This window comes from Helianthus annuus, chromosome 10 (assembly GCF_002127325.2).
Source record: "Helianthus annuus cultivar XRQ/B chromosome 10, HanXRQr2.0-SUNRISE, whole genome shotgun sequence".
Classification (NCBI taxonomy): Eukaryota; Viridiplantae; Streptophyta; class Magnoliopsida; order Asterales; family Asteraceae; genus Helianthus; species Helianthus annuus.
In genome coordinates this window covers 11,503,315-11,511,436 of record NC_035442.2, presented here as the reverse complement: position 1 = coordinate 11,511,436, position 8,122 = coordinate 11,503,315, and positions in this window count along the sequence as shown.

Here is an 8,122-nt window from a genome sequence, read left to right as displayed (position 1 = left end):
CAGGATGCTGTCGTTTTCTATAAATGCAGCCAAGAATTCTGCACATTTGGACCAACTTGGGACAGAGATTTGGAGGAATCTTCTCTCAACTATCCTAGGTAAGTTCTAAAAGAAGGTTCCAACAACCCATCTTATCCTTTCCTCTTTTAACCATTTCCTTCTTCTTCATCTTTCTCCAAGAACCTCCATTAAAGTTTGAATTTTGAAGCTTTGTGGTAGGGATTGATGAGTTTTGTTCAAGGAATCTTAGTAAAAATATGTTGTATAACATTGTTTTAAGTTACTAATGTTTAAAAAGACCCCACAAGTTCAGAAAGTAACTTAAAACCTCAAGTTTCCTTGCTTCAAAACTCTGCAGAAAGATGAACACGGGGCCGTGCTCAATGAGCACGGGGCCGTGTCCGATCTACTGTTTCAGCAAATAAAATATCTTTAGTTTGTTTTTCGTAGAATGTCGAGTGAAAACAGCGAAACATCTTCCGTGCATTCAACAAACAACCGAAGAGGAAGGAGGCCCTCCATTGAAGCTACACTTGTGCATTATGTAATAGCATTAAAGGAGGCTCTCGACGAAATGACGTCAGTAGAGGAGGTCTTAATCGACCGTATTAACGATCTTACGGTGGGACTCGAGAGTAGCTTTCAAGAGATTAACCTCTTACACCAGAGGTTAAATATTCTTGTAACACCCCCGATGGAACCGGTCCTTCCTCAACAGGATTGGAACCTGGCACTCGGAGTTAACAACCCTACCGGGTGGGACGACTTTCCGGCGGAACCTCCCATGGAGCACCAACAAGAGATCCCGGTGGAAATCGCAACTCCTCAAACTAACACTAATGAGCCCTCTTTTCTCCTTCCAAGGGAGGTGGAGGAGTGGCTCGCCGACATATGAGGAAAGCCACACCCGGAAGAAGGAGTTCTATAAGGCCATGTCTAACCAAGACTACTAGCTTCTTGGAAATTTTGCTAATTATTATAAAGTATAGGCTAGAACTCAATGGTTTAATGCTTCTTGTGTTTTCTTATCTAGCTTAATATAATTTTAGGACTATGTAAAATCTCTCTATGGTTTAATGGAATGATGGTTTTAAGGTTTGAATGGTTCATAATGAATAAAACACACTCATGGTGGTAAAGGATGATAAGGGAAATGAGAAACATAGCCCCATGCACAGGAACAAGGCCACACGTCAACAATTTTTCCGTTACAGTAGGTTCAGTACGGGCCATGCCCAGCCAACACGGCCCCGTGCTGAACACCCTGCAGAAAAATGCCCAGTTCAGGTAACTGGACACGGGCCGTGTTCACCAGACACGCCCCCGTGTCCAAGCTTCTGTTTCTTTTCTTTGATTATCGTTACTGGCACCTGAACACGGGGCCGTGCCCGGTCCCCACGGGGCCATGTCCAGACTGCCAGTAACATAAATTTTTGCTTTTAACACCATGTTACACATCTAATCAACCTAAAAATTTATTTTTGGGACACATTGAGGACAATGTGTAATTTAAGTGGGGGGGGGGGATGCTAAAACCTTGAAATTTTGCAAGTCCTAATAACAAGCCTTACACAAAACTCTATTGAAACCGCTAATCACCCCAAATTTTTTCAAAAATTTTCATTTTTTTTACTTGTCTAAAGTTTAAGTTGGGAATTGTAAGACTAACAAGGTTATATTTTTACAAATTTACAACCGATAGCGTCGTGATAAAAAAAACTAACATAAGAAAATTATGAAACGACATGACAAGCTTAGTTAAAATTCGATTATATATACTTGATCACATAGAAAAAACTCATTCCCACAAAAAGTGAGTTTTGAGCCTTTATTGAGCATACGAATATACATCTTTACGCTAAATGCTCATTTTTCGTTTCTTGTGTGAATAGCCGCTTGGTTCTTACGACTCTAGAACTTGCCACGACAATTCATTCCCGGTCCGTACCAACTTAAACCCAAGTAAGTAAATGATGGAGGCATTAGGACTAACCCTTTTTCTTTCAAAACCATTATTTTTTTTATTTTTCTTTTCACCTACCCAAAAACTCCCCCTAGTTAACCCCTTTGAGCCTAAACCTTTCATTTCTTTACCCTAAAAACCTTTTTACCCACCAAAAACCCTTTTTATTTTTACCCTTTTATTTTAGTAACAAGCTCGGTTTTCATGTGACTTCAAAAAAAAATGAATGAAGTTAGAAATAAACAAACAAAGCTCTTTAAACAAGAGCTTGTTTGAAGAAACACTTCATAAAGAATAAAAAGTCACTAAAACAAAATGTTTTACGAAAACCGACGCTTTTTACGCTTTTCGCCCTTTTACTAACCACTAACCCAACTACCCACCTTTAGCCCAAGCCTTTACCCAAAAAGTCCTCTTGATATTTACAAAGGTAAAAAGTTAAAAAGGAGGAGGATTGATTGCTTGGCAAGCCTATGGTAGGAATAAGTTCCATGCCGCTCTCGAGTGATTCACTAAAAAAATACACCTTCGGCCGAGTGTGAGTGATTTCACTCGTGAGGTATGTGAACTTGTATATAAATGGAATTTTAAAAAAGACATGCTATGCCCAAATAAGTAATTTCTCTTATGAAACGTTCTAAATAAATCATAACGAATAGGATTGTAAATAAATAAAAATAAAACCCAATAAAGATCTTGGATTCCCGACACTCTATGACAAGCCAAAACCTTCTCTTCTACCCATTCCATTTAGGAGTGTAAGCCACATATTAAAGAGTTTTGCTTGAGGACAAGAAAAGATTCAAGTGTGGGGGTATTTGATGTGTGTAAAATGCAACATATAAATTACATCAAATGAGGCATAAAACTAACCCTTTTTAAGTACTAATGTTGGAAAAAGAGTGTTTTTGTCTTCCTTTTGTATTTTCAGGATTAAATGAGCTCAAATTAACAAAAGGAGCAAAAAGACAGCTAAATCTAACATAAATACAAGAAAAGGAACATAAGTGGATCGCCCGACCCCTCGACAGCATCCTCCCAAGCAAAATAGAGAAGGCAGAAGACTGAACACGCCCCGTGCTCAGCCAGCACGGGGCCGTGCCCAAGAAGCAGCAGAAAAGACAAACCAGTAGAAGCTTCTATTGCCCACCACGGGGCCGTGCCCAGTGAACACGGGGGCGTGGCGAAAGTACTGCAGGCGCATTAATTGTAATTGCGAATTACAATTAATGAAGAGAGAGAGTGTCAGACAGGCACGGGGCCGTGCCCAGCGGACACGGGGCCGTGCCCAGCGGACACGGGGCCGTGCCCAGCGGACACGGGGCCGTGCCCAGCCTTTTGTTCAGCCTATAAATAGGAGTGCTTGGTTTCATTGCAACTCATCCCTTGGCACACCACCTCTCTCACACTTCATCCACCACCCACCACCACCATAACACCATCATCCACCACCATCATCCATTGTCCATCATAGAGTGTGTGAGTCGTCTCGGGATCCAAGATTGATCGTAAGAGTTCTTGACAATCAAGGCCATGTTTGCCTAAGTCTCTTACATCACTTGGTGAAGACAAGTGTTTAGTATAATACTTTTTATTTCTAATCTTTTGCACTTTTTATTTGGTTTTGTATTAATGACTTTAATAACTAGTTGCTTATGTTGAAGGTAATCTTTCCTTATCGTTTGTCCGTGGTGTCTTGGCATTATTTTACTGTCTATATAAAATAAAAGATTTTCACCATTCATATCTCCACGGTCTATATGGAGGTATGTTGGCTACCTGGTCGGGGGTTAAGGGAACGGTTTGGTAAGGGTCTTGCCCTTGTTCAGCGTTTAGAGGTCCTGCAAGGGACCTAGGTCAAATTGAGTAGGATCTCCTTCAATACCCATAGGTATTGGATGGCGGGGATCCAAACTCTTTGACCCCCTCATAAGTTAACTACTATTAATACTATAACCCGGCCATTTAGGACTGTATCCCTGCTGACTCAGACTACTTAGTCGAGGGTAACGTCACCTCCAAAAGAGGGGCCTACCATAATTTGCATTAATAACTTAATTCATTATCTTTCAATAATCCGACTCTTTAGGATTGTATCCTTGCTGACTTAAGCTACTGGGTTGAGGGTAACGTCGCCTTCAAAAGAGGGGCCTACTACAATAACTAAGATAATCTCTTTATCGGGGTGGAATTTTTGGGAGTTAACCATGTCACATCCCTTGTGCGCTTTAAAACTCTAGTTCTTACACATTGAGGACAATGTTTACCTTAAGTGTGGGGATGGGGGAGTAGTAAAAGTTTTCGATTTTGACCCGTTCATTTAAACACTACACATTGAGGAAAATGTTTACCTCAAGTGTGGGGATGGGGGAAAATTTCAAAAATTTTTCAAAAATGTCTTGTTTCGAAAGCGATCTTAAAGCACAAGTAACTAAGTCAACGAGGGATGTCACAACCCATTTGGTCGTTTGTCATGGTCAAGTTCAAATTAATAGCATGACGGGTATTTAGCGGGTGGTTATTTGGGAATAATCCGCCTAAGAAACTAGCATTTTATGCATGTCACATACCAACCCTTTAGATATGTGAGGTTTTGAGCCACTTTTACATTATAGAATCACATGCTTGTGTTTCTTTGTTTGAGTGGACCATTAGTCATGTATTGTAGAACTTGCAACTTTTGATACGTTTGAGACCATAGACCGAATACAAGCACGAGAATGATTAAGGCATTAGGTAAACCTTTTCCGTTTTACACCATTTATATATATCCTTATCAAAAAATTTATCCCTTAGTCGCCAATTTTGAGCCTAATCCTTTCGTTTGACCACCCTATAGCCCATAACCTTAAACCTCTTTTCTTTCAAACCCGTGTGACGGAAATTCTACTATAGGAGTCAAGTTTGTATAGTTTTGTTTGTTTGCATATATATATATATATTATATATATAAAGAGAAAAATCAGAAAATGTTACGAAAAAGAATGGAAAGTTGTTGAGAAAATAGCAATATATGTATATATATATATATATATATATATATATTGTTCTTAGTTTAAGAAATAAAAGGCGAAAAATGGTTGCCTTCTAGTTTGAATTCGGTAAATTAGTCGTGCTTAGAATAGTTGTTTTGTAATAAAAATCGAATTTTCATCACCTTAGCCACTTTAAAATATCCTATTTCCTACCCTTAGTATAACAACCCTCGGTAAAATCGATGTCCTCCTAATAATTTTTACACCCTAATATATCTTAAAATGTCTCAACATGTCTCTATATGCACCCCGTATGTGAAAACCGAGCCCAAAGTAGAACATAATACATAAAATAAATTAAAAACCCTAAATCTTAAGTTGAGGCGGGCCGCGTATGACCTCACCTCAACCTAAGGCGGGCCGCATTAATATGTAAATGGACTCTGCTGAAATCTTTAGTTCATGCGGGCCGCGTATGGTTCCGTTTAAGTTCATACGGGCCGCGAGCGTCCTAAAATATGGCAAAGCCCGGTGCGGCCACGTGGCCCAACACACGGCAAGTCTATACGCTGACCCAGCCAAGCTACGCGTTGACCCAGCGTTGACGCGGGCCGCGTAAGCTTGGCCTGTTCTTCACGCGGGCCGCGTGGAGACGCGATTACAGCCCTATATAAAGAGGGCAACAGGCCTTCAGTCTGCTCGTTCATTTCCTTTCTTTCTTTCTAAATTTCTGTAGTGGCGTTATTATACCCGGGCATTATACCCCCTAAAATAGCGAGGTTCTGCTATGATGTAAGTATTATAACCCCTGGAGACGTATTAGATACGCTGCCCGATTGATCTAGGGTTCCGTAACGGCTGTCGTGGTTCTGCCCGACGTAGTCGTTGGAATGCTGTCTCGGGGAGGGTATTACTAATGTTAAAATGGGTTATTATACTAACACACGTGCATTTGTGTAATTTATAGATATTCACCAGGAAACTCTAAAGAATAACCTAAGACAGCAATGTGAGTTGATCCACTTTTTGTTAACTGTTTTTACAAAACCTTACATACTTTTCTATGCGAATAACAGTTATTGAGTATTTGTAAGAATACAATTATCATGGGTATGTTGGGGTTTTGTATACAAAATTGTTTACAACCTGGTTAAGGAGTAACATTTCCACAAGTCGGGTTTCGACAGTACCAATGGGTGATAATTGATATAACTTGGAAACAAATGTAATTGCGGGATCGCCCTCAATACTGTTCACTGTGAATTTTATTTAAACCTGATTAAACTGGGATTCACTCACCAGTATTTCCCACTGACAAAATGTTTTTAAAACGCGTTTCAGGTAACAAAATGTGAAAGCCAAATAGAGGCCAGCTGGACAGCACTGGAGGCCTGGAAAGTGGCAATAAAGTTACCTAAGAATAAAAATGGATGTTTTTATTAAATAAATAGGATTTATTCCTATGAAATGTATGTATTGAAAACTTGGGTTTTGCCCAATATGTTTAATGTTATAAAACATGGTGGTTTACTCTGATTAAATATTTCCTAACTACGGTCCTGATGAAAATTTCCACTGCCAAATTGGATAAATAAACGTGATACCACCGAAACTGGCTCACGACCGCCCGTTCCCGGGAACCAGGGATCGGGGGTTGTGACAGAAGGTGGTATCAGAGCTATGCCACTGATTCAGCCACAGAAGTGTTCTGCTGACATCAAAATTCAAAGTGTTAGGAAATAAATTACGGGAATACGTGCATAATTGTATTTTCTTGCTATGTGTTATCTGACTATTTGTTAGTTTACAGTATGAGCGACCAAGGACCCTCTGACGCCTATCGTCAATTGTCTGGTTCGCCTAGGAGCGAAGGCACCTCCTCTTCTCAGCCTGCCCTCTCAGGGTACTCTGCTGACACAGAAGAAGGAATCTTTGTGTTTAAGGCTCAATCTGAAGAGCCATTTCCTCAGAAAAAGAGGGGATGGTTCAGTAGGGGAGCACACGAGCGTAGGAAACGAATGAAAAAGTTGTAGGAACAGCGAGTGTTAGCCGCAGCAAAAAGAGAGACTGATGCTTATAATCAGGATATGCTCAATAGGGGTATCGCTAATATCCATATTTTAGCAACCACTGCTGCTGACCCAAACCTGGAACAAATGCTAGCACCCCAACCACCAAATCCTGACCAACCCATGGAAGTAGAAAATCAAATAGAAATGCCTGATTACAACCCGGAGGAGATACATAGGGTACCTGCACCAAATCCTCTAGACCCAAACAACTACGACCCCTGGTGGGACGATGTTAGGAACTATGTGCAACAAAACCCAATACAGGAAAATGTGCCAATGCCCAACTTAGGAGTTTACCCAGGGTTAGATCCTCAAGATCCCTACAACATTAGTGATGCATATGTTAGGGAAATTTTAGAGAATCCATACCCGTACCAGGCCCCTATGCCTCCGTACCAGGAACCCGTACCACAGATTCCAAACCCAGTCCTAGAACCTGCACCCCCAATGAGTGCAGAAAATGTCCAAGAGCTTAGGACCTTCGGTGAGGAAATTTTAGAAAGCAGTGAGAGAATGCGACAGGTGGGAGAACGTCTCGTATGGAAATACGACGAGCGTAATATGGATTTTTGGATGAATCCATATCAGTGAATGTGATGGCAGGAATGGTAGTAGTAATAATAATATAATATAATATAATGATATATGTGTGTATGAAAAAAAAAACACACTACGAACGCCTACTACTAGTGTTGTAGCTTTACATTTCAGTCGGTATTGTAATTTAAATTTCAGTACTAGTGTGTAATGATACATATTATATAAATAGAGTAAAAGTCGCAATGCTCGACGCTTTTGGGTAAAAGTGCGTGTCATGTGATTGACTATATTCAAATATTATTTGTGATATTAATATTTGGTAATTGTGTAAAATTCAGATGGCCGACGAGGGAAATCAAGATAATCTGAATAACGATAACCAGAGTAACATTAACGTGGTTAATGAGAATCCGGACAACAATAATAATGGAAACCAAATGGATAATAGTGCCGTTCAACACATAGTGGCACAAGGAATTATAGATGCAATGCCATTTATTATTCAAACGGTTCAAGAAGCGAATAATAAAAGTAAGCATAGTAGTAAACGACCAAGTGAACCGGAACACAGC